Source organism: Phaseolus vulgaris, chromosome 5 (genome assembly GCF_000499845.2).
Source record: "Phaseolus vulgaris cultivar G19833 chromosome 5, P. vulgaris v2.0, whole genome shotgun sequence".
Taxonomy (NCBI): Eukaryota; Viridiplantae; Streptophyta; class Magnoliopsida; order Fabales; family Fabaceae; genus Phaseolus; species Phaseolus vulgaris.
In genome coordinates, this window is record NC_023755.2 from 24503651 (window position 1) to 24531038 (window position 27388).

A 27388-nucleotide genomic window follows, 5' to 3' on the forward strand; every position below is an offset into this window, starting at 1 on the left:
TAACACTGTTTCTGCGAGAAAGTTTTAAAAGGTCAATTCACCCCCCTCTTGAACTTTGGCATTATTAAACCCAACAAAAAGCCCATTTACTTTGTAAGCAAGGCCCTACAAGTCGCGGAGACGAGGTACCAGGCGTTGGAGAAGGCAGCGCTGGCGGTGGTGTTTTCCGCCAGGAGGCTTCGTCATTACTTCCACAACTTCACGGTGGTAGTGATGACGAACCTCCCTATACAGAAGGTACTGCAGAAGCCCGATGTAGCTAGAAGGATGGTGCGCTGGGCGGTGGAGCTTTCAGAATTTGACATCAAGTATGAGCCCAGAGGGTCCATCAAAGGGCAAGTATATGCAGATTTCGTGGCAGAACTCTCGCCCGGAGGCGAACAGGAGGTGGAGGCAGGCTCACAATGGTCACTCTCAGTGGATGGCTCTTCCAACCAGCAAGGAAGTGGTGCGGGAATAGTCTTGGACGGACCAGACGGTGTACTGATCGAGTAGGCCCTGCGCTTCACTTTCAAAGCCAGTAATAATCAGGCTGAGTATGAAGCCCTGATTGCAGGAATGCTTTTAGCCAAAGAAATGGGCGCGCGGAACCTATTAGTGAAGAGTGACTCCCAACTGGTTACGGGGCAAGTGTTGGTGAGTTCCAGGCGAAAGACCCGCAGATGGCGGCATATTTAAGGTACGTCGAATCGCTAAAGGGAGCCTTTAGTGCTCTTGAGTTGGTGCATGTCCCAAGGGAGCAGAATGCCAAAGCTGACCTGCTCGCCAAGTTGGCCAGCTCAGGCAAGGGGGCAGGCAGAGAACTATAATCCAAGAGACGCTTAAGGCTCCAAGGAAATTCATAGAGGATAATAGGGTGGATGTCCTCCATATAAGCACCGCGAGAGGAAGGCCAAGGAGTCATCGTTCCTTGACTCAGGATACGTTGAAGGCGCCTCACATTAGCATATACACGGACACGCCCGACGGAGGGAGGCGGGTGCAGATACATGTTTTAGCCGAAGGAGACACCTGGATGAGGCCATACAGGCGGTACCTAGCGGATGGGGTTCTCCCAGTGGAGCCTGAAGAAGGTAAGAAGGTTAAGAGAAATGCTGCAAGGTACACCCTGGTAGACGGAGTGTTATTCAGGCACGATTTCACTCACACTATCTTAACATGTGTAAGCGGTGACGAGTGTACCAGAATAATGACGGAGCTCCACGAAGGCATTTGTGGGAGCCATGTAGGCAGAAGGTCCTTAGCTGCTAAGGTGTGCGTGCAGGTTTTATTGGCCAACAGTAAAGGAAGATTGCGTGCGACACGCCCAGCGTTGTAAGCAATGCCAAAAAAACGCAGATAGCACAAGCACCGCTAGAGGAGCTGCGATCCATATACAGCCCATGGCCTTTCCATACCTGGGGATCGACATCCTAGGCCCGTTTCCGCTGGCGATAAGGCAGATGAAGTACTTGATCGTCGCCATCAAGTACTTCACCAAGTGGATAGAGGCGGAGCCCGTGGCCCAGATCACTGCGCACAAAGTCCAACACTTGTGTGCCGTTCGGCGTACCTAGGCGGCTGATATCCGATAACGGAACCCAGTTCGCCAGTCAGCAGTTGAGAAACCTGTGTGCTGAGGTAGGCATCAAGCAGGTGTTGCATCAGTGAACACCCCCAGACTAATGGCAGTAGAGTCAGCAAACAGAGTTTTGCTGAGGGGCTAAGAGAAGGCTAGAAAAGGCCAAGGAGCGTGGGCGAAGGAAGTGCCAAGGATCGTGTGGGCATACCACACCACGCCCCAATCTTCCACCATGGAGACGCCTTTCAGCTTAGTGTATGGGTCGGACGCGATGATCCCAGTTGAGATTGACGAAAGCTCACCACGTTTCCAAATTTCGTGGCGGAAGAATCCAACGAAGAAAGGAGGGTGAACCTGGACCTACTGGACGAAGCCAGGGAGGAGGCCAGAAAAAAGGCCGAAGCAGTAAAGAGAAGGGTAGAGCGACAGTATAGCTCTAAGGTAAAGCCACGACAGTTTCAGATTGGCGACCTAGTTATGAGGAAGGCTCATCCATACGAGCTGGAGAATAAGCTGTCTCCCAAGTGGACCGGACCCTTCAGAATTACCGAAGCTAAGGGCAACGTTTTGTACAACCTAGAGACATTGGAGGGGGTTCCCATCCCACGCAGTTGGAATGCAGCCAACTTAAAAATTTATTTTAGTTGACTTATGTAAGCAGCCATGTAACAATTTAGTTGAAGGGACACTCTTTTTCCCTCTCGGGGTATTTAACTAGGTCACCCAAATAAAAAAGGAAAAGAAGTTTGAGGAAAAACCTTTGTCTTGGTTTCAGTCTTTATCTTTTTCCCTTTCGAAGTGACGACAGGCATCGCCAAGCGTACGCGTCGCCAAGAAAGAAGGCGTCGCCAAGAGAAAGCGTCGCCAAGAAGCGCAGAGCGCCACCAAGAGAAGTGACAAAGGAAAAACGCGCAGTGCATGAAGCGTGTGCGAATGTAAAACAGTGTTAAAGAAATCAAGCATGGCACAGTGGAGTCAAATTTACATGTATGCTCGAAAGGACGGGAGCAAGGTGAATAGGGCAGACATTACAGGTCTAGTGCTCATACAGAAAAAAGAAAAAAAATACAAACGAACCACTCTTCAGTGGCCTTCAGACCTTGGCAGGGAGGACGACGCTTCAGTCTCAGCCCTCAACGCCTGGGTGAGCCGTGACCTCCGCTGGGGGTTTATCTTTGAACCTGCACCAAGGGAAACAAGAGCAGTAAGGGCACCATGAGTTAGACGACGTAGAGATCTAATGAAGGTAAAAAGCAGAAGTTTCTGAGATAGCCACTCGTACATATGTACTTCTTTAGGGTTCCGACGTTGAACTCCAAACTGATCAGGGTGGCGGAGTCAAAACCCCCCGCCTCAGCCAGAATCCGACACGCAACCTGGTCGTTCGGGCTTAGTTTCTTGAAGGGTTTGGACTTGAGGGCTCGTGCCTCCCTCACCCAGTACAGCGGGAACCCATCCAGGGCGGAAGGCACGATATCAGAACAACAGATCTTGAAAAACCTACCCTTCCACCCCGTGAAAGAGCTTTGGAAGGGAGTTAGGAGAACCCTACCAGGAACGTTGCTGAGGGTCACCCAGAGGTTGTTCCTTGACGTTTCACCTCGAAAAAGTGAAGAAAGATATCAACCGAGGGCGCACACCCCAGGAACCCGAACAGTACGTCAAAGGCCTTAACAAAAGCCCAGCTGTTGGGTACAGTTGGGCTGGCGCAGCGTTGATCTCCGTCAGAAGTTCCCTCTCGAACCTGGAGAAGGGCAGACGTACGCCAACGCTCTGGAACACCACCTGGTAGAAGGAAAGAAAGGAATCCCGTCGTTGGCGCGTTCGTCCCCACACACCGGCTCCCCCAGGGTGCAAGGGAGCACGGTGATGTCATCGTCATGCCTCCTCGCGAAGGCACGGTGATTATAAGAGCACGACTCTCCTTTGTGTTTCCTTATGGCCAGGGTGGAAAGAAGGCACGAGCACTCGTCCAGAAGCTCGCTTGAAGCCTAGGGATACAGATCTTTATGGTTAACCCTGGGAGAAGGAATGTGCGCAGACATGACGGAACAGTGTCGGAAAGAGAGTTGGAGGGTCGAAAGACGATGGTTCGCTGGAGAGGCGGGTAATACGTCGGTTAGAGAAGACACCAGAGTGACTCTTTGAGAGGAGGAAGATGGTGTAAGTATGTTGCGAAAGCACAGAGATGATGAAGGCAGTTTCAAGATTTTGAAGAATTAAATATTACGGTTAGAGCGCCAAACGACGCGAATGGGTAAACCATACAACTAAGCCACGTGGCAGAGAATGAGAGGATGGCCCTGGCACCACTGGTTAACACTCAGAAAACGTCGTATCGACTGAATGATCAGGGGTACGACACGTCGTCGAGAATGGGTCAGAGACTCAGGAGGTGTCAGAACCTAGTCAAGTGGGGGAACGTCCCATCAGCCATACGAAAAACGCCACGTGGACGGCACGGGCGAGACCTAGGTCCCTCACCACCCCGGGTGACGACCTGAACCAAAGTCAGAGCCGACGTCGAAGTAAAGTCGACGGTTTAGTCGCCCCGAACGTCGCCAGTGGAAGGTGCAGAAGGCGTTGCCACCATGAGACATCGAGAGCGTCGCCAATACAAGAGGGCGTCGCCGAGAGAGGTGGCGTCGCCAAGAGAGAGGTGGCGTCGCCAAGAGAGAGGGCGTCACCAAGAGAAAGCGTAGCCAAAGTAGATGGTATTACCATTGTGAAATGCTTAAAGGCGTCGTCAATACAAGTATCAGCAGCTTCACCTCCCCGATACCCACAGGTAGGAAAGACTGTGGGGGAGATGAAATCGAAGGAGTCAAAGCTAATCACTAGCGGCGTCACCTCCCCAATACCCGCAGGTAGGAAAGACTGCGGAGGGAGGCGAGATCGCCAAAGGCTGAGTGAATTGCTGGCAGGGTCGTTCCCCGATACCCATGGGGAGGAAGGACCGTGGAGGGAACGACCCCTGGAGGGCTTCGAGCTTTCCCAGTGACTGGCGCTTTTAGACACCCTGAGGACGATACGGCGCTACGGTAGCAGGCCTCTCCTCAGGCGTGGCGCCGGGCACCGAGAATCAGGGGACAGGTCGCTTAGGTGTTTGAGGCACCCCATGGACGATACGGCGCCGTTAGGCAAGCCTCTCCGTGGGCGAGGGTATTGATGTGTGGCCTTATCCAGAACGTTTGAGGCCTGGAGTATGTCTCAACTCTGGCGTTACGGCAACGGCAAAGCCACGGACGCCTTCACGAGGCAAAGGCCTCGTAGATACGTAGGCGGAACAAGCTATGAAGGAACGCGATGGGGGGCAAAGCAATCGGAGCACGTGGAAACGAGAAAGGAAGGTAAAATCATACAAACAGGATTTGATAACGCAAAGGCCCCGAATTTGTCATGCAAAATCCAAAGTTCCGACAAAAGTGCAAAGGAGTTACAAGTTTATCACAGAGTGGCAAAAATAACTATAAAGCTCGAAAGGTAAAGGTGGCGGGTGAGAGACGGCGATTCAGTCATCCAAGTCAAAGGGCACGACCTTCCCGTCGACGACATGGTGTGTGGGTCGCAGTTTGAAATATTGATGCCAGGGTTCTCGCAGGACGCCTGAGTCAGAGCCTCTTGGAAGCCCTCTTCTAACGCGCCCGCCATCTCCCCAGTCAGTCCTTGGACCTCCCCTTCTAGTTCCACAACCCTAGAGTCCTTGGATGTCAACTGTTTCTCCAGGAATTCCTTCTCCACGCGGAGCTTGTTAGCCTCGGCTTGGAGAAGGCTCAAGGCTTCGACCTTCGCAGCCAAGGCGTCCTCTCTCTCGCTTAACTTCTGCCTCCAAGCAGCGTCCAGATCTTCAAACTTTTTCCGCTGTACTTCAGAGGCAAGAGCCGCCACTTGGAGGCCAAGGCCTTGGATTTGGTAGGAAGTGAGTTGGGCCAGCTGATCGACATGCGCCTGTTCAAGTTCGCGCGCGTACGCCTCGGCCCCCTCCCTGCCCTCGTGGGCCAGTTTTAGCAAGGTTTGGGAAGCTTCCTCCTTGAGCCCCCAGTTTTGTTTCTCCTCCTTCAACGCTCCCACTTCTTGTCTCAGTTTGCGGAGAGCCTCCCTCCCCTTGATAGCGCTTCGAGCCTGGGTGCGCCACTTGAGTGCCACCGCCAGGAATGCCCCCATATAATAAGGCATGCCTCCCACCTTGTGAGGATCAGTTGGCGACATTCCTTCAGTGAAACCCTACGTCAACTCCCTATGGATGGGGCGAGGAATTCGGGGCTTTCGAGAAGTCGAAGCTGGAACTGATGCAGGAGGGGCAGAGCCAGAGGCCTCAGCTGCGTCACGAAGCGGTAACGGCGAGGGCGGGGGAACTGAATCAATCCTTTCCTCTCGTTCCTCGTGGGCTGGTGGAGGTGGAGGTGATGTGGCACTTGGAGGATTGTCCCTGAGAGAACTCCCACCATCGGGAGACGCGACTGTCAAGACAGGGACGCCCGTAGCCCTATGTGAGTTTTAGGTGATCAAGTGGTTAGAGACCGCCGAAAGGGGCAGATCGCCAAAAGATCAGGAAGGTTTGCTTAAGGCTTTTAAGGGGTACAAGTACGAAGGACGAGGTTATCAGATGATCATTCCCTAGCCAGAGGTCGAGGCAAGGGAACGATTCCCCAGAACATGCACGATGTGCAAGTGAAGCAGATTGTGATAGCGGCAGGCGAGACCACAGAGAAGGTGTGCATGGTGACACCCCGTACTCGCCGCTTAAGGGGTCGCTGATGGCAAATTTCATGAAGGTCTTCTTTAATCATGTCAGAAAATGGTGCGGAAGCTCTGAAGGTGTGTGTGCAAGATCCTCCTAAGAGTGATGTTGATCTTGAAGGTGCATGATAGGTATGAACATAGGGAGGTTCGGCCAGCCCAAAGAAAAGGTGAAGGAGTGAAGTTTAGAGCCCAGAGTTCTAGGGAGAAGCAAAGCTTGTCACAAAATGGCAGCATAACTTTAATCACAATAAACTTGAAAATACAAGGTGTAGGCTCCTCCTTTTATAGGCTAAGGAGGACCATAATGCAACCCTAATGCTAGCCAAATGAAATGTAAATGTGAAGCACATGGGTGCACATGGCACATGGGTGCACAAATGAGCACATGGGGAGGGGTGTATCTAGTTTTTATGCTCACCCCCTCCATGGGCTTTCTAGACCGGCCTTGGTAAATTTAGAGGTTTTTTTAGAAACTCTTAGTTTACCTAGGTTGGTGTTTTAGGTGCCAAAATTAATTCTAAGAAAATTACAAATAAAGTTCCTATGCTAATTTTGACAAGAAATTAAAGTCTACTCTACACTAGAGTTTATGGCATTTGAACATGTAAAAGAACGTCTTCTTGGATCCTCTTGGCCATAACTCTATGGTTGGCCCAAATCTACCCTTTGGTGGGCTTGCATGTGGGCTTGTGCTTGGGCCTCTTCCATCATCCCCTCCCTCTTGAAAAGGATTTTTCCTCAAATCCATTGCTTCTTCTTCTTCATGGCTAGGGAAATGGATGTGGCTGGATGGTGTCCATCATCTCCTTCTCCTTGAGAAGATCTATCCTCAGATCTAGAGATTTGATCTCGGATAGCAGCCTCTTGCTTCTTCAACTATGCTTGCCCTCCCTGATCAAACGTCCACCTAGGGAATTATCAAATAAAGCAAATGAGTTAGTTGAAGCAGTTATATACAAATCAATTTTATGAAGTTGCCATTTTTGTTTTTCTTTTGTTTTTGGCAACTTTTACAATATTTCTCTTTTGATGGTTGCATGTGTTCTCTAATCCTCTCATGCTTTGTAAATTTTCAATAGTGGTTACTTGTTCCTTAGGCATAATTCCTTTAGGAAGTGGTAACAACGCAAAAATTGTCTTTGTAGATGCCTATAGATGACTTGACCTTCACTTGGTGATATCTTGGCATGTATGTAAAATAATCTACTATATTTTATCTATGCAAGCCTTTTTTAAGGATTCTTCTTTTTTTTCTATGCTTGCAAGTGTTCCTTTACAAAAGGTAAGGCTAGGTTGTTCAACAAGAGGTATATTTTCAAATGTATTTTCAACTTTTTTCTTCTTGTTGAATGACCTTGTGGGAAGGAACACTCTTCTCCCACGCCTTTTGTTTCCCAAGGGTTTTCTCTTGCTTTTCTATTTTTACATTTTCTTCACTCTCACTAGCTTCTTTTTCTTGGCTACTATTCTCATCTTTGTCCCTTAAGATCATAGATCTTTCATTGAAACATTGAGATGCTAATTTATCATTGCCAAGGTATTCTAAACATGGAATTTCTCTAGCTTGAGTGTGAGAGATATGCTTGGTTAGGTTTTCTTGTCTCTCTTTCCTAGCACTCCTAGGGAATTGTTGATCATATTCATTTTTCCTAAGACTTTCTTCCCCAAGATAATCATGATGTTTAGAGCTAGATGCATGAGAATGTAATTTTTTTGAAAATTGAGACTTCTCATTCTTTGCTTTAGTCAATACATTAAGTTTAGTCTCACTCTCCAATTGTCTATATGCAATTGATTGCTCAGTTTGTGAAACTTCTTTCAAAAGAGTTTTTAAAGATTTTAATTCACTTCCAATAGACTTTGTAGAATGAGAAGAAGAAGACATGACTAAAACTTTGTGTATACAAGTATTTTACCTTGAGAAAATTTAGGGAAGTCAAAGAAGGTAGTCTTTCAGGTAAGGGAGGTGAGTCACAGTGGACTACTTATGTACCAAGCCTTGCCTTAGCCAAAGACTATCCCTTAATGCTTCACACAAAACTTTCTCTTAGTAAATCACTTAAAACACAATTAAGTTGGAGAAATCAAAATTTTGATGCAAGAAAGCAATGCAACTAGCTAATTAACCAAGCAAGACATATTAACAAAGCTTATACAAGGCAACACAAATGAAAAGCGTAGCTAATTAAGCAAGGAAGGCAATTAAAGACAATTAACAATTTGCTAATTAAAAATTCTATACTAGTCGGCCCTAGATGAGGCTTCTTGGACACTTTGAGCCCTTGAAGACACACTCACTGTCTAAATCGTAATTAAGAGGTAATTAACACAAATTAAGTTGCAAGGAAATTAAGAAAACTCCCTTTGTTGATCCTCTTTTTGCTAAATGCACTTCCTTGTTGTCTTTGCTTGTTGGCCCTCCAAGTGTTTGTAGTGTTTTTCAAGAAAGCTTGTTTCGGCCTTGGCTTTGTTTCCCCTGAGAATGAAGGTTTTAATTCTCCAATTCCAGCACCTATCAAAAGACTAGACCTTACCCAAGTCAAGTTTCCATTCAATTAAGCACCAAAGGAGAAATAAATTCCAACACCAAATTAGAGGTCAAAGAACAAAAGCAAGAATCAATTTAATTGAATAAAACAGTACCACCAAAAGGAGTTAGATTATGACAGGTCCAAGAAATATTAAGCAAGCAAATAAAAGGTACCAAAATAAAGGTAGGCACACAAAAGAATCCTAAGAATGGCACTAGAATTAGATGACCAAATAAAAAACAGCACCACTGGAAAATGTTGTGGGCCAGAAACGTGTTTTTCCCCAATTTATGTTGAGCTGTGTTTTTAAGATATGATTCTTGTTGGGTCTATTAGTGTCTAAGTTCAAGAGGGGAGGGGTGAATTGAGCTTATAAAATTTTCGCAAGAACACACAATTTACAGTATATCAGAGACAAAAAGAACAGATTGTTTTTACATGAAACAGATTGATTCTTCAGAGCATTCTAGCACAATTTGAATTTGTTCAATATGAAATTATGATCAACAGAGGATTATAGCAGAGACAGATCAGCTGAAAATTATGAGGATGAAGGATACAACTATGCTTAGAAATCAAACAAATTTACTCAACACAAGGTTTTAATGAGAATGATTCTTCCTCAGATTTTAATGATTAGACTTTTTGTTCACAGATCACTTAAGCCATCAAATGCAACTGCCTTGTTTGTGATTAGAAAGCTTTAACAAATCAGGAAGAACAGTTCTTATTTAAACCCAGAATTAACAGATTCAATTTCAAAATAACAGATTTAGTTCTTGACAGAATTAAGCAAAACCAGAAATGAGTGCAGGGATGAGAAGACAAGGCACACAAGTTTTATACTAGTTCACTCACACAGAGCTACATCCAGTCTCACCTTACCCCAAGGTGGAATTCACTAAAAACAGTACCAATTACTTACAAACACAGCAGTTCTTGAACACTACAAGAACAACACACACAATGCTGAAAAACCCTATTTCAGCATACCTTGCACTCCAAGAAACCCTATCAAGGAGTGACTAACACTTACACCTTTACAAAACAGAATAAAGGAAAGATTACACCTGAAAAGAAGATGCAAGAACTCAAAACCAGTAGTTCACTTTGCTGCAGAACTGCACCAGCACCTTCACCAAGATCAAAGGTTTCCTAGAACAAGAACATTTGAAAATCTCTTTGGAAAACCTTTTAAAAATCTTTCAATCCTTCTTCTCACATGGAAAATGTTTGATCTCTGTCAAAACCGTAATTGCTCAGCACACCCTCATGTGAGAGAGACTTTTCTTTATATAGAAAACAGTTTCTAACTTGGCGCGGGAGTCATCCTGGAAGGACCAAATGGGGTACTGATCGAGCAGTCCCTCCGCTTTGCCTTCAAAGCTAGCAACAATCAGGCAGAGTATGAGGCCCTGATCGCAGGAATGTTGCTAGCAAGAGAAATGGGAGCAAGAAATCTGCTGGCCAAGAGCGATTTGTTACTGGTCACCGGGCAGGTTACGGGGGAGTTCCAAGCAAAGGATCCCCAGATGGCAGCCTACCTGGAGTATGTGCAGCTCCTGAAGACGTCCTTCGCCGAGTTTGAGTTAGTAACGTGCCAAGAGAGCAGAATGCCCGAGCAGACCTGCTTGCCAAGCTGGCTTGCTCAGGCAAGGGGGGGAAGCAGAGGACTGTCATTCAGGAGACCCTGAAGGTGCCGCGCGCGTTCGTATCAGACAACCAGGTGCTTCATGTATACAAGTCAATGGAGCGTCTAACGATCGGTCATCGGTCGTTGACCCAAGAAACGCTAAGAGCACCGAGGGTGAGATCGCGACCCTCAAAGACCGATGAGCTGATGGAGGTCCGTGCGGAGAAGGAACCCGACACCTGGATGACGCCATACCAGCTATACTTAGAAGATGGTGTACTCCCGCTCGATCTGGCAGAGGCAAAAAGAATAAAGAGGGGTTCAAGTAAGTTTACTCTTATAGATGGAAGCCTATTTAGATTTGGATTTTCTCACCCTGTGCAGATCTGTGTAAACGGCGAGCAATGCACCAGGCTCATGTCTGAGTTGCACGAGGGGGTGTGCGGAAGCCACGTAGGTGGTCGCGCTTTGGCAAGTAGAGTACTCCGCGCGGGGTACTACTGGCCAAAGCTGAAGGAAGATTGCATAAGGTTTGCTCAGCGATGCAAACAGTGTCAACTGCATGCAGACTGGCACAAGGCACCCCCCGAGGAGTTGAGGTCCATCCATAGCCCGTGGCCATTCCATACATGGGGGATTGACATCTTAGGACCCTTTCCCTGGCGACAAGGCAGATGAAGTTCCTCATCGTGGCCATCGAGTATTTCACCAAGTGGGTGGAGGCAGAGCCAGTCGCACACATCACCGCACAGAAAGTTGAACACTTCGTCTGGAAGAACATTGTCTGCCGCTTCGGAATACCCAAGAGGCTGGTTTCCGACAATGGCACCTAGTTCACAAGTCATCAGCTGAGGAAGATGTGTGAAGAGTTAAAGATACAACAGGTCTTCGCATCAGTGGAGCACCCACAAACCAATGGGCAGGTGGAGTCAGCAAACCGAGTGCTGCTCAGGGGGCTGAAGCGAAGACTAGACAAGGCCAAAGAAGGCTGGGCAGAGGAGGTCCCCAGAATCGTATGGTCTTATCACACCACCCCACAGTCCAGCACCCATGAGACACCCTTCAGCCTTGTCTATGGGACAGACGCCATGATTCCTGTGGAAATACAGGAGAGCTCCCCCAGATTCTTGAACTTCGTTGCTGAAGAGTCCAATGAAGATCGTAAGGTGAATCTGGATCTGCTAGACGAAGTGCGGGAAGAGGCCAGAGTCAGTGCTGAAGCTGTGAAGAGAAGAGTAGAGCGGAGGCACAACTCTAAAGTGAGGCCTAGGCGCTTCCAGGAAGGTGATCTGGTGATGAGAAAGGCGCATCAGAATGACATGCAGAACAAGTTATCCCCAAAATGGACAGGCCCGTACAGAGTGGTGGAGACATTAGAGAACGGAGCCTATCGCCTAGAGACTTTGGAAGGAGGAGCAATCCCCAGAACGTGGAACGCCACCCATTTAAAATTTTATTTCAGTTAAAGTTGTACAGTAATGGCGTTCTCGCGCTAAAAGACACATGCTTTGTATGTGGTGGAAACAGTTGAACAGACAAGGGGGCACTCTTTTCCCTAAAGAGGGTTTTTAACGAGGCCACCCAATTAAAGAAAAATTTCCAGCATATCAAGTGTGCTCAAGTATTAAAGTTAAAATCCTCCTTGCCCCAGGTGCAAGTGCAGGTGATTGGTTAGGCCCTACTTACCCTAGGCGCAAGTACTGGCACCGATCTAAGTCTTCCTCACCCCAGGTGTGAGCGCAAGCAGTTAAAGGTTTGAAAAGCCAGGGGTGCTAGTAAGACCAAGGGAGGGAAAGGAAAGGTTTTGACAAAACGTCCTTACCCACTTGGCATACACCAATATTGGCCCAGTAAGACTCTTAGTCCGAAACCCTTCTCACCCCAGGAGTGAGGCAGGGAATGAGCGACTCAACCCGCCAAAGGGTGATGACCTTGGGGAAAGTAAGAGGGGTTAGCGAGAAACACTTTTCTTTCCCCAAGACGAGGCATCACCTTGAGCGATCGATGTCAAAGTCCTCCATGCACTAAGCGCTAGAGCGACAGAGAAAGCTAAGTAAAGACTAAAGAACGATCACTGATGGGTCGTCAGTAATTGGCTAGTGGTGCAAAGCAGCGCACGAGGACTGTTAAACACCAAGCTGAGGGAATAGCCAGTCGTGATCAAGTAGAAGCGAAAGAATAAGAGAAGCAGATCGCGCTAAGCCTAAGCTGGTTAACACTTAGTCGTGCGCAAAGTGAAAGACGAAGCTCAAGATCGCGCTAAGCCTAAGCTGGTTAACACTTAGTCGTGCGCAAAGTGAAAGACGAAGCTCAAGATCGCGCTAAGCCTAAGCTGGTTAACACTTAGTCGTGTGCGAAAGGAAAGGTAAAGCCCAAGATCGCGCTGAACCTAAGCTAGCTAACAGTTAGTCGCGCACATAAAGATAAGTGAAGTTCAAAGAAAATACAAGGGCAGAAACTGATGCAAGAAAAGAAGCATTGAGATATTACATTCATACCCAAGTCTTATACAATTCCAAAGTGCAAAGAAAAACTGTGCAGAAGCTAAATTTACAGAGAAAAGAAGGGTTTAAGGGGCAGGGGGAATGAGCTTTCCATCCACCACTTCATGGTAGATGCTGAACTGCGAGAGGTCCAGGTCTGGGAGAACGCATTTGATTTGCTCGAGTGGTAGCTCGAATCCGTCTGTAAGGGCATCAGCACCCACATTCATCAAATCAGCCTTCTCCACCTCCAGTTCTTGCTTTGAAGCCTCCGCAGCATCTCTCTCAGTGGTGACGGCAGCAAGGGAGGAGGCAGCTTCAGACAATTTGCCCACCACCTCCTCAAGTCTTTTCTCCCCAGCAGCTGCCTCTTTGGCGGACTCGAGCTCCCCCAGTAGCTGAGTGTTCTGTTGGCGCAGGGAGGAAGTCTCGGCCTTAAGCTCCACCACCTCGCAGTCCAAAGAGCTCACCATCTGCCCCATCAAGATCTCCGTCTTGATGGTCTCTTGGACCTGCGCTAGGTATTCCCTCCTAGCCTTCTCCACCATGCCTCGCATCAGTTCAACGGACCCTTGAGCGGCTTCGAAGTCACTTCGCAGCGACTCCTTGTCGTGCTCAAGCTCCTTCACCCTCTTCTCCAGGGCTATTTGTTTGCGATGCTGGGTGGAGAATTCTAGAGAGAGCACCACCTGCCTTGCCAGGTGCATGTCAACCTCATCACCATTCCACTCGACGAGCTCCCGGTTACTTATGAGCTGTCGAACCAGGGTGATGACCCTGCTGAAATTCTCGTGGGTGGCCCCAGAAGCGCTTGGGCGCGAGCTAGACCCACCACATTCAGCAGCGGTGTTAGGGATTGGCAGCAGTGGTGGTGGTGCACCCCCAGCTTGGGCAGAAGCGCCCCCAGCAGGATGAGCGGATGGACCAGGTGATTGGCCTGCTGGGGGGGAAGATGGCAGTTTGGTAGATGGAGGCAGCTGCTGGCCTGGAGAAGGAAGGTTGATGGGCTCTGAGGCAGTTTGAGCGCAGGGAGGAGGGGAAGACCCTTACTCTACTTCCACCACCTCAATCTCTCCAGGCTGGAAAGATGAGGCCCCCTCAACTGCTGCTCTCTTCCTCTGGCGGTGCACAAGAGGAGAGCCTGAGCTCTCCTCTTCAGTTGAAGCAGCAGCAGCAGCAGCAGTTGAAGTGGAAGCCTTCACCAGCCTTTTCCTTTTCTTCCCTTGCTCGGGGCCTTCAGCTGGCGCGACCGAGAGTGGAGGGGCTGCAATGGGCTCAGTTGTAGAAGAAGAGGAGCCAGTGCCCTTGGCTCCCCTACGTTTGGCAAGCTCCAGCAAGGCCAGCTTCCTGTCTTTCCCCGTCATTGAGTCTGCATAGACGAGAAAGGGAGGGGTTAGTTGACCAAGGTATGCAAGTAAGGTAAAAAACACATAAAACATGCATGAAAAGGTGCAGGCATCCTAAGAGAGGTGAAAGAAGAAGAGCTACCTATATATTTTTTCAGAGCCACCACATCAAACTCATGTTTGATGAGGAGTGCAGAGTTGTACTTGGCCCCCAGGAACAGCCCACATAGCTCGCGCTCGTAGGGGGCCATGGTTTCGAGATCCCGGGGTTTCTTGAACTCAACTCCAGGAACCCAGTAGAGGGGGTATCCCTCGAGCAGACTTGGACTTTGAGGGGTAGCAGATATCATGTAGAATCTGCCCTTCCAATCTTTGAAGGATTGCTGGTACAGGCCCAGGAGCACCCGTCCAGCAACCCCGTTCAGGCTGACCCAGGACCTGTCCCCAGGGTTCTTCGCTTCGAAGAAGTAGAGGAACACGTCCACAGAGGCGTTGAGCCCGAAATAGCTGTAGAGGATTTGAAATGCCCGGATGAAGGCCCAGGCATTTGGATGGAGTTGGCAGGGCGCGACGTTTAGCTCCATCATCAGCTCCTTTTCGAAGAAGGTGAAAGGGAGACGCAGCTTCAACCTCTTGAAGATAGCGGAGTAGACAAAGACGAAGGGCACCCCATTGGTGGCCCTGTCATCCGCGCAGATAGGCATCCCTCGAGGAGGGATGCGAATTTGAATGTTGAAGTCATTCTCCCTGTCGACGGAGCAGGAGGGCTCATCAGGATTGCGACTTAGCAGGGACTTGAGATGGCCCTCAGGCAGTAGAGTGGAGGTTTCAGCGAGCAATGCCAGGGGAGCCCATTCGTAGACCCTGGCATTGTCGTGGTAGGAGGTAGCCACAGGCGGTGGTGGAGCTGGCGCACTCGCGGAAGGCTGTGCACCAGAAGAAGAGGCAATGATGCGCGCAGTTTGTTTCAAGCGAGCCATCGTGAGATAGCTGCAAATGGAGGAAAAACGAAAAGGTCAGAATGAATGGGGGAAGAAGGAATGATGAATGTTTCGGTGAAAACAGAAAAGGGAAAGGAGAAGGAGATGCCCAGATGAAAAGAAGAAGAAGAAGAAGCAGAAGCCAGAGTAAGAGCATGAAAAAACCCGAGCGCGGGTTCGAGAGAGGGAAATAGGGGAGATGAATGCATGATAACTAAAATGATAAATGCAATCGGTAAAGATGACCGAAAGGGGGCCAGGAAGAAGAAAAACCATACCTTTGGATGATCGCAAGAGATTGGGAAGCAGAGAATTTGAAGAAAGATGGGTGCGCAGAGGAGAAGTTCGCAGAGAGTCTGGGAGTCGAATGAAGAAGATGAAGGAACAGTGAAAGGGCGCGCCAATTTGAATAAGAGAAGCGCTAGCGATGCACAACGCTGGCCGTTGATGGGGCCACGTGTCGCGAGATTAAGAGAGGGAGTCCAAACGTTAAAGAAGCAGACGTGAGGTGGCACGTGAGGCGGCCCCACTTGCCACGTGGACTGAGGGCACGACCACTTAGTCTCTTCGCTGAGAACGAGTTCTCGACTCGAGACTGGGGGGCTTGTGATCCGATCGGTCATCGGTAGTCGGTGACGTCAGCATCAGAGAACCACGTGGACCACTCGCAGGGTGACACGTGGACCAGGTGGCAAAGAGGTCAGGGGGACGATCGCCAAGAAAGGTGATCGGTGGTCAGTAACCAAGTGACCACCAACAGATCAGGCGGCAGAGAGGTCGGGGGGCAGATCATCCAGAACGGTGATCGGTGGTCAGTAGCCAAGTGGCCACCAACAGACCAGTTCTCAGACTAACGCCTGGAGGCAGAACGCGAGAAACAGATAAACACTGATCAGTCATCGGGGTAGTGTCATCGGGGTCTCGTGTTACACGCAGTTAAACTGGGAATGAGGTTCCCAGCGAGAGCGTTACGCATGGATCTCGCATGAGCACACCTCAGGGAATCATGCACGAGAGTGGCCTGAGGGAACTAGTAAACCAGTCAGTGGTTGATGGTTCCCTCAACCCATTACGTGCATGGCATCGTGAAGGGTAAGTTGTATACGCAGGGAGCAACGTTTGGTGAGTGTGCCTAGACCAGCCACACCCGACGTTCTCCCGAGAGTATGCGATCTGCCCAGATAAGAGAAACATCCTAAGTTACTCCGCAAGGGCGTAACTTAGGCACACAAAGAGAAGCGCTAGAGCCCTTCCAGTAAGTGACACGTGTGTGGTTAGATGTGAGTTGCAGGCCTCCACGTGTCATCATCTGAGAGGGGTGCGGTCCAGACAAAAGAGCACTCCGTACCACTAAAGGTACAGACAGGCGCAGCCAAGCGCAGAGATGCGCAGACATGCACAGACTCTCACGCTCCCCACTGCTGATTCTGAAGGTACGCTTTCTCTGAAAAGCATAACAGGGTTCTGACACATGCCAGAAAAGCATAATAGAATTCTGTTATGCCCAGAAGCAGGGAAAGAGAGATAAAAGAGAGAATCAGGGGAGAGTGAGGGAAAGAAGAAAAAAACAGAGTGCAAGAGTTCTCACACACACGCTACTAGTTTTCTAGTCTTTGGTGGTTCTGTGGACTAACTTGATCGTCGGAGTGCAAACGGCCGCTAAAGGCGCCGTCTGTGTGTTTTGCAGGTCACGTTTGGAGAAGCAAGAGAAGGTTCTGAGGGTGATTCTGCAGAAGACGCAGTCGTGTAGACAGGGCAGAGAGTGCTACGAAGCGATTCCTCCACGTTCGAGTTGCCGGCAGGATCATACAGCAAAAGGCAATCATACACAATTACAAGCCTAATTACAAATGGATCTAAAAACCTATTACAATCTTCAAAGCACTTAAGCCATTTTCTTCATTAAACCCACATCAAGCCTTGGTAGGGAAGAAGCTTCCTCCAGCTTCAAGAGCAGAACAAACAAATTTAGAATTGATGTACCTGCAGATTTAACATTTGAATCATATCAGCAACCTCTGTGAATATCAACTGTAGAACCTGTATTAGACTATTCTTCTCCCCCTTTGGATTCATCAAACAGAATGGGAGCACAAGATATCAAAGAAATCATAGCCATACATAACAGTTCAAATAAAACCAACATAAAGGTCCATTACAAACCACAAATCAACTAAAAACTAGTACAAAATAAAAACAATACAGATTAATCCCAAATTGTTCAACAACATATAAAAGATAAAGACTTAGAAATAGGATCACTTGTTGTTGTAATACAGCTCAGCTAGCTGCACTTGAACTCCTTCAAGTTGGTCATCCAAGTGTTGAAACCTGGCGTAAGTCATCTCATAGTGTGCCTTCTGCTCATCTGTGAGTGTGTCCAGCCTGCTTAGCACCTGTCTTTCAAACATAGACAGAGGTTCACCTCTGTACTCAGGTGCCTCATATGCAACCATTGCATTCTGACTCGTAGCAGCAACATCTTCATGTTCAGCAGAATGTACTGGTGATTCATCCATGTGTTGCACACCATCAGCATTTGCTTCTCCTTCATTTCCTTGAGGAGCAGCTTCTTGCTCAGCCCTCTGTCCAGTATTTCTTCTGAAAACCCAGCCATCTTCTTCCTTATAGAATCCCATTTTCATGAGTGTGGAGTTATCTATTTCACTTGCAGCTTTAATAGAGTCATTCCTTTCATCGGTAGTGTCCACTTTAAAATGATCAATTAGTTTTGACACAAATATTGCATAGGGAAGACGATAATCAGGAAGCCTTACAGATTTCATCATATGTTCAACCATAGTACTTACCCAATTTACCTTAAGCTGGTTCATGATGCAGTACAATAGTATCAAATCTTCCTCATGAAGTACAACATGATTACTTCCTCTAGGGGTGAGTTGCCAAGCAATTATATGAGCTAAGAGTCTAGGAATTAGAGTTAGACTACCTGCGTGATACCTAGCTACTGGTTCAGTAGGATTCCTTACACAACTTCTATAAAATTGCAACTTGTTGAACCCTTGAATTCCAGCAGTGTTCCCTTTGCTTACTTTCAGCCCTGAATATTTGATTCCACCCACACTGCTCCAGATTTCCCTAGTGATCTTCAGCTTTACTCCTTTCACATGGGAAACCAGATTTTTACCATCTTGTTCAAGGTTGCAGTAAAACACCTTCACAAGATCTGGATAAACATTTCCATTCATTTCCAGAAATCCTTTCAGCGTTTGATGCTTGAGCAAGTCTTTGGCCTCTATCAGATTCTCCTCTCTCAGCCATGAGAACTCAAGCAGCTTGGGTACATTGATTTGCTTTTTGCCAGTCTCATGTATGAACCTTGTCATTGCCTCTGAATCTCCAGCAAACCAGTTTTCCAGGATGCCTTGGCTGCTTTGAGATTGCTCCTTGGATTTCTTCTTTCTATGTGAAGAGGATGCCATGCTTAATTTGTTTTTCCCTGCATCAGTTTATTAACATGCAATTCTAGAAAAAAAACATTACAGATTATCACTCAAAACAGAAGCAAAAACCTGTGGTGAAGCAATGTGCACCTGGACAGCTTATAGTACAAGTGAGAAGGTGTGAGAGAAAAGCTAAATTGTGCTAGGTTTATATAGGATTATTAAACCAAATTTGAAAAACACAGATTTTAACTCAGGGCAATTTGATCAGATTTTGGAAATTATGAATTTTGAAGAAAAATCAAATCCCTCAGATATGCTACAGATTTTATTCCAATGGTGCAGCAGGTTCAGGTGTGGATTCACGTAAGAATATCTTGGAACCTGATTTTGGCACATCAAATCTGTTGCATCTACACAAAATCCAATTAGTTAGGATACCCACACATTAATTTGCATAGACCTGCTGGTCAATAACCGTAAAAGCAGTCAACAATAAAGTGGGAGAGAGAAAAGTAAATCTTTCTCTTTCCTAGTCACAACTGAAATTTCTGAAACAGGGAACAGAACATGTTAAAACATAAAACAACATATTGAAATTTTCACTGCAGAGGACAATTTAAGCTAATAATACCCAATTCATTTAGAAGAAAGTAAAACCTGTCTTTAGCAAGTGGTTTAGTGAATAGATCAGCTAGTTGAAATTCAGTACCAATGAATTGTATATCTCATGTTCCATTAGCTATATGTTCTCTTAGAAAGTGATGTCTAATTTCAATATGTTTAGTCCTTGAGTGCATGACAGGATTCTTAGACAGATTTATGGCACTAGTATTATCACAATTTATAGGGATCTTGTTTAACAAAATTCCAAAATCACTTAGCTGCTGCCTTAGCCATAAGGTTTGAGCACAACAACTTCCAGCAGCTATGTATTCTGCCTCTGCTGTAGAGAGAGCAACACAAACTTGCTTCTTGCAATGCCAAGATATTAGACTTGATCCCAGCATATGACAAGTCCCACTTGTGCTCTTCCTATCAACCTTGCAACCTGCAAAGTCAGAATCTGAAAAACCATTCAAATTTAAAGATACCTTGTTAGGATACCATAATCCAACATCCTTAGATCCTTGCAAATATTTCAGAATTCTCTTTGCTGCATTGTAGTGTGATTCCTTTGGATCAGATTGATATCTAGCACATAAACATACAGCAAACATAATGTCAGGCCTGCTGGCAGTTAGGTATAATAAGGAACCAATTAAACCCCTATACTTCATTTGATCCACTAATTTTCCTGCAGAATCTTTATCCAGCTGACAGCTTGTTGAAATAGGAGTGCTGATTGCTTTGCATTGATCCATATCAAACTTCTTGAGCAGTTCCTTGCAGTATTTTTCTTGGCTTATGAAAATTCCATCCTTGAGTTGCTTAACTTGTAGTCCAAGGAAGAAATTCATTTCCCCTAACATTGACATCTCAAACTCACTTTTCATGGTTTTCACAAAGTCTTCACACATCTCTTCATTTGTGGATCCAAAGATAATATCATCTACATAGACTTGCACAAGTATGATATCTTCTCTTTTCTTCTTTAGAACGAGAGTTTTATCAGAATTGCCACGACTATAACCTTGAGAGAGCAGAAATTCACTTAGCCTTTCATACCATTGCCTAGGTGCTTGCTTCAATACATATAAGGCTTTCTTAAGCATATACACATGTTCTGGATTTTTGTGATCTTCAAAGCCTGGAGGCTGAGATACAAACACCTCTTCATTGATGTAGCCATTTAGAAATGCACTCTTAACATCCATTTGAAATAGCTTGAAACCTTGTATGCTGGAAAATGCTAGAAGTAGTCTGACAGCTTCAAGACGTGCTACTGGAGCATAGGTTTCACCAAAATCAATACCTTCTTCTTGGTTATACCCTTTAGCAACAAGTCTTGCTTTATTTCTAGTGATAGCTCCATGTTCATCCATCTTGTTCCTGTACACCCACTTGGTTCCTATGATGTTCATCTCATGCTTTCTTGGAACCAAAGTCCACACTTCATTGTATTCAAACTGATTCAGCTCTTCCTGCATTGCTGTTATCCAATTGCTATCTTGCAGTGCTTCTTCCAGGCTTTTAGACTCAATCTGTGACACAAAAGCCACTGTTCTACATAAATTGTTGAGTGAATTCCTTGTTGAGACTCCTTTCTCAATTTTACCAATTACATTGTCAAGAGTGAGATCCCTTGGAGTCTTCCATTCTTTAGGTAGTCCTGCATTCACAGTAGATTCTTTGATAGAATCTGAATTAGTTGTATCAAGCTCACTAGATTGATTCTGTTGCACAATGGTTCTTAAATCATCCATACCAGGTTCGTCCAAAACAGATTTGGGCACAGAAAAATTTGTTTCATCAAATACAACATGTATAGATTCTTCAACTGCAAGCAATCTTTTGTTATACACTCTATAAGCATGACCATTTATAGCATATCCAATATGTATTCCTTCATCTGATTTAGGATCAAATTTCCCCAGATTATCCTTACCATTATTTAAGACAAAGCATTTGCAGCCAAACACCCTAAGATGACTAATGCTAGGCTTCCTACCTTTATACAATTCATAGGGAGTTTTCTTAAGAATTGGTCTAATCAATGTTCTGTTAAGCACATAAGAAGCAGTGTATACAGCATCAGCCCAAAAATATTTAGGTAAACCAGATTCATTTAGCATAGTCCTAGCTAACTCTTCTAGTGATCTATTCTTTCTTTCAACAACACCATTTTGTTGGGGTGTCCTAGGAGCAGAATAACTATGTATGATCCCATGTTTTTCACAATATTTATCAAACTTTGCATTTTGAAATTCTCCCCCATGATCACTACGAATCTGTTTTATCCTATTTTCATTTTCATTATGCAGAACCTTAGCTAGTTTCTTAAAGGCTTTATATGCATCATTTTTAGAAGCAAGAAACAAAGTCCATGTATATCTTGAAAAGTCATCAACAATCACCAAAGCATAGTAATTTCCAGCTAAGCTAGCAGTCCTAGATGGTCCAAACAAGTCCATATGCAGAACATCCAAAGCTTTATTTGAAGAAACCATATCTTTTGATTTAAAGGTAGTTCTAATCTGTTTTCCCTTTACACAAGCATCACACAATCTGTTATTTTGAAATTTTATATTTGGTAAACCAGAAACAAGTTCCTTAGATTTTAGCTTATTCAAGTGATTTGTGTGAATGTGAGCTAGTCTCCTATGCCACAGCCATGACTCATCATTTTTAGATAACAAACACTCATTTTCAGAACAACTCTTTATAGTGTCTAGGAGATAGATGTTGTTTACCCTTTTTCCAGTGAACAGCACCTTACCAGAATTTTCATTTGAAATTGTACAAGTGTTGGCTTCGAAATTGACCTTGTATCCCTTGTCACACAGCTGGATAATGCTTAGAAGACTATGTTTTAGCCCTTCAACATATAGGACATTCTCAATAGTAGTTGAGTCTTTAGTACCAACATCTCCTCTTCTAAGAATTTTTCCTCTATTATTATCTCCATATGTGACATGCCCTTCAGCTTTGAGTTTCAAATTTATGAACTGAGTCACATCACCAGTCATGTGTTTTGAGCAGCCACTGTCAAGGTACCACTGGTTTCTCCTGCTGTTTTTCTGCAACAAAACAGATTTAGCACTTATGGTACCCCTTTAGTCTAGGGTCCAGCATGATTAATACCTTTCCTTAGGAAGCCATTTGGCCAATCCTTTAGGAACAAGGTACCTCCTAGCTTTACAAGTTTTAGATACATGACCAGACTTCATACAATAAAAACATGTTGCAATATGCATTGTTTTTGAATAACTAAAAGAGGAAAAACCTGTTTTGGAAGGAACAAAGAAACTGGACAGCTTTTTCACATTACCTTTCATTCCAGGATTATATCCTAGACCATTTTTATTGAAAACAGAATTCTGTGAACCTAATAAGGTTTCAAGATTTTCTCTTCCTTTAGTGAAATTTGAAAGTGTTTTTAACAAATATTCAACCTGTTTTTTCAGCTTTTTACAATTATCACAAGTTTTAATTGATGCATGCAAACATGTCAATTCAAGACTAATCAATTCAGTTTTAGCTTTGTGCAGTTCTTCTTCAAGAGCTTTGACCTTAGGTTCAAGTACCCTATTTACTCTATTCAATCTGTTGCACATTATAGCCAACCTGTTTGCTTCATCATGCGTTTCCTTAAAAGCTATTAACAGCTGATCATAGTTTTCAGAATCAGTGGAGAAATTACTTACTGAGTCAGAGTTGGATCCCTCATCATTCACCATGAAGCAAAGATTTGCTTCTTCACTTTCAGTTGAGGAATTACTGGATGAGGATACATCATTTTCTTCCCATGAAATATATGCTCTTCTACCTTTGCCTTTTTCACTCCTCTTGTTTGCAGATTTTTCTTTATTTTGATTGTTTGGACAATCAGCTTTTATATGACCTGGTTTACCACATCCAAAGCACGTGTAATTGGAAGAATTTGAATCATTAGGTTGTTTGGAATACCTCTTTCTTTGTTGAGTTCTGTCACGGTTTTTCTTTCTAAGAAACCTGCTGAATTTTCTGGTGAGCAGACTCACGTTCTCATCATGATCAGAATCACCTTCTTCCTCACTTGTATCATGTTCCATGGTAGTTTTCAGAGCAATTCCTTTGGCCTTCTTCTCCCCTGTTTCTTGTTCTTTCAATCTTTTCATCTCAATTTCATGCTCTATCAGCTTTCCAAAAAGTGCAGCAGTGGACATCTTGGATAAATCTCTGGATTCTGAGATTGCTGTTACCTTAGGCTGCCAGCTCCTATCAAGACATTTTAATACCTTAATGTTAAGCTCTTCCTTGTCAAAGACTTTACCAAGGCCAGTGAGGTGATTTACAATGTGTGTAAATCGTTTCTGCACATCTGCAATACTTTCTTCAGATTGCATTCTGAACAGCTTGTACTCCTGAATTAGTGAGTGCTTCCTTGCCCGTTTCACATCATCAGTCCCTTCATGAGTCACCTCTAGTACATCCCACATCTCCTTTGCTGAGTTACATTGAGAGACTCTAAAGAAATCATCCATATTCAGTGCAGATGTGATGATATTCTTGGCCAAGGAGTCATATTGGGCCTTCTTCTTCTCGGTTTCACTCCATTCAGACCAAGGCTTCTCTATTGTTTCATCTTTGACAACCTGCATAGGTATGAAAGGTCCACTGACCACTGCATCCCAGATTCCCATGTCAATAGACTCCATAAAGATCTTCATCCTGATTTTCCAGAAAGAATAGTTAACACCACCAAACATAGGAGGTCTATTAATAGACGCACCTTCAGCAAAAGGCATTTTAAACTCAGACATCATGCATACACTTGAGCAAAATACAAGCCCTAGCTCTGATACCAATTGTTGGGACTATTAGTGTCTAAGTTCAAGAGGGAGGGGTGAATTGAGCTTATAAAATTTTCGCAAGAACACAATTTACAGTATATCAGAGACAAAAAGAACAAATTGTTTTTACATGAAACAGATTGATTCTTCAGAGCATTCTAGCACAATTTGAATTTGTTCAATATGAAATTGTGATCAACAAAGGATTATAGCAGAGACAGATCAGCTGAAAATTATAAGGATGAAGGATACAACTATGCTTAGAAATCAAACAAATTTACTCAACACAAGGTTTTAATGAGAATGATTCTTCCTCAGATTTTAATGATTAGATTATTTGTTCACAGATCACTTAAGCCATCAAATGCAACTGCCTTGTTTGTGATTAGAAAGCTTTAACAAATCAGGAAGAACAGTTCTTAATTAAACCCAAAATTAACAGATTCAATTTCAAAAGAACAAATTTAGTTCTTGACAGAATTAAGCAAAACCAAAAATGAGTGCAGGGATGAGAAGACAAGGCACACAAGTTTTTATATTGGTTCACTCATACAGAGCTACATCCAGTCTCACCTTACCCCAACGTGGAATTCACTAAAAACAGTACCAATTACTTACAAACACAGCAGTTCTTGAACACTACAAGAACAACACACACAATGCTGAAAAACCCTATTTCAGCATACCTTGCACTCCAAGAAACCCTATCAAGGAGTGACTAACACTTACACCTTTACAAAACAGAATAAAGGAAAGATTACACCTGAAAAGAAGATGCAAGAACTCAAAACCAGTAGTTCACTTTGCTGCAGAACTGCACCAGCACCTTCACCAAGATCAAAGGTTTCCTAGAACAAGCACATTTAAAAATCTCTTTGGAAAACCCTTCAAAAATCTTTCAATCCTTCTTCTCACATGGAAAATGTTTGATCTCTGTCAAAACCGTAATTGCTCAGCACACCCTCATGTGAGAGAGACTTTTCTTTATATAGAAAACAGTTTCTAACTTCTTTTCAAAAAACAGTTGAAAAGCAGTTATGAAAACAACATATTCATTTTTGAACTTAACAGATTTATTTTGTGAAAACCTTCAACTCAGCTAACTGAAATAACTGTCTGAGTTGTACCTTTGGTGCCCTAACTAACTTGTGAAAAACCTTTTAACTGACCAGAAGGGCAAACCGATTCTTTCACAGTGAAACAGATTAAATGAGAGCAAATAGGCCAGCTCAGCTTTAACTGAAATAACGACCTAAGCTTTGCCTGTGGTGCCCTAACAAAATTTTAGAAAAGCCTTTTAACAGAGAAGAAATAAACAGATTCTTTCTCCATAAAACAGATTTATTTGTGTACTGATTTAAAACTTTTAAAACCATTTTAAAAAGCTTTTCAAAAACCATTTAACCACATCATGTGCTTGATCTAGACTTGGTTAGGCATCTAGGATAGGTTATACAGCAAAAGGCAATCATACACAATTACAAGCCTAATTACAAATGAATCTAAAAACCTATTACAATCTTCAAAGCACTCAAGCCATTTTCTTCATCAAACACACATCAAGCCTTCATAGGGAAGAAGCTTCCTCCAGCTTCAACAATTCTGAAATTTGATATGCAAGATATTCAAGATCTTAGCTAAAATCTGGCTTTGGAATCACTCAAAACGCATGCACCAATTTGTTTTAATAAATTTTTCAATTTTGGTGTTCAGTTACGCCAGCTGTAGCGCCTCAGATTTGCACACTGATTTTAAAAGATTTATTATTTTTTTTCTGTTGATTCTTTTGGACTTATTCTTTTTTTGTCCTTTCTATAACACTTCAAACTTGCATATTCCAGAGAATCAAAATTGTCCTATGAGTGAAAATATTTTTCTGGAACAAAACAGCCAGCACAGAAAATGTGAAACAGGGGATTCTGGAATCTGGAAACAAAAACAGCAAGATACCAACATTTAAACACAATGGAATTTGTGAAATAGAATTTGTGTAGGATCTAAACACAAATAGGAACTCAAACTAAAATTAAAAAGGCACCAAAAGATCAAAGAACAGCAGATTCAAAGCAATTAAAGATACCCAAAATCAAGAAACAATCAAGCCAAATAAAGGACTGCTAAGAATTGTTGACATTGTGGATGAACATGACTTGACAAAACATATATGGATTCAGAAATTAAAGACTCAAAAGCATAATATGAACCAAAAATTAAAAGTGCAATAAAGACTCAAAAACCTAAAAGAAAACAGCAACTCAAAGGTGTATGGAATCCTATCACAATTTGCACAAGAAATTGTTCAAGATCAATTGAACAAAACTGCTTCGGTTGGATCTTCCAAATAGCACACCAAAACAAATAAAAATGCAAAAAACAGCAAGACAATTATGCAAATAAGATGAACAACATGAAATAAAGAAGAACTAGAAATGAAAAGATCAAAAGCAACTCATCTTGAAGAACCCAAGCTCATGATACCAAATGATGGCATTTTCATGAAGGTCTTCTTGAATCATGTAAGAAAATGGTGTGGAAGCTATGAAGGTGTGTGTGCAAGATCCTCCTAAGAGTGATGTTGATCTTGAAGGTGCATGATAGGTATGAACATAGGGAGGTTCGGCCAGCCCAAGGAAAGGTGAAGGATGTGAATTTTAGAGCCTAGAGTTCTAGGGAGAAGCAAAGCTTGGCACAAAATGGCAGCATAACTTTACTCACAATAAACTTGAAAATACAAGGTGTAGGCTCCTCCTTTTATAGGCTAAGGTGATGGAGATCAAGCTCAAGAGGACATGGAGGCCAATCAACAAGATCAAGAAGAGGTAGAGGCACAAATGGAGGACGCCCATGGAGGTCAAAGCCCACCTCAAAGGATTACAAGAAGCATGTTCAAAGCTTTAGGAGCTAGGGGACATTTATTTTCTCTTTTTGTAATTTCTTTAGTTGAAGGTGCTTAGAGGGAAACATTAGAAACCTCTTTTGTTATAGCATCTTTTAGGCTTTAGTTAGGAGCTTTAGGAGGGGGGGGGGCATTAGTAGATAGGTGTAGAAGTAGAATAAGAGGTGCCAAAGTGAAGGAAGAAGTCACACCTTCCTCATGCATAGGTTTAGGCGCCGGTTTTGAAGAAGTTTAGGAGGTGTACCGTCCTGGTAGTCGGAAGTGATGACGTGGCACCAAGCTACAGTGTAGGCGTGTTGACAAGGCGCCAGATTCGCAGAAGTGAAGGAAGTCGGGGGGTTCGTGTAATCACCAGTTATTAAGTTGGCGTGCTCCG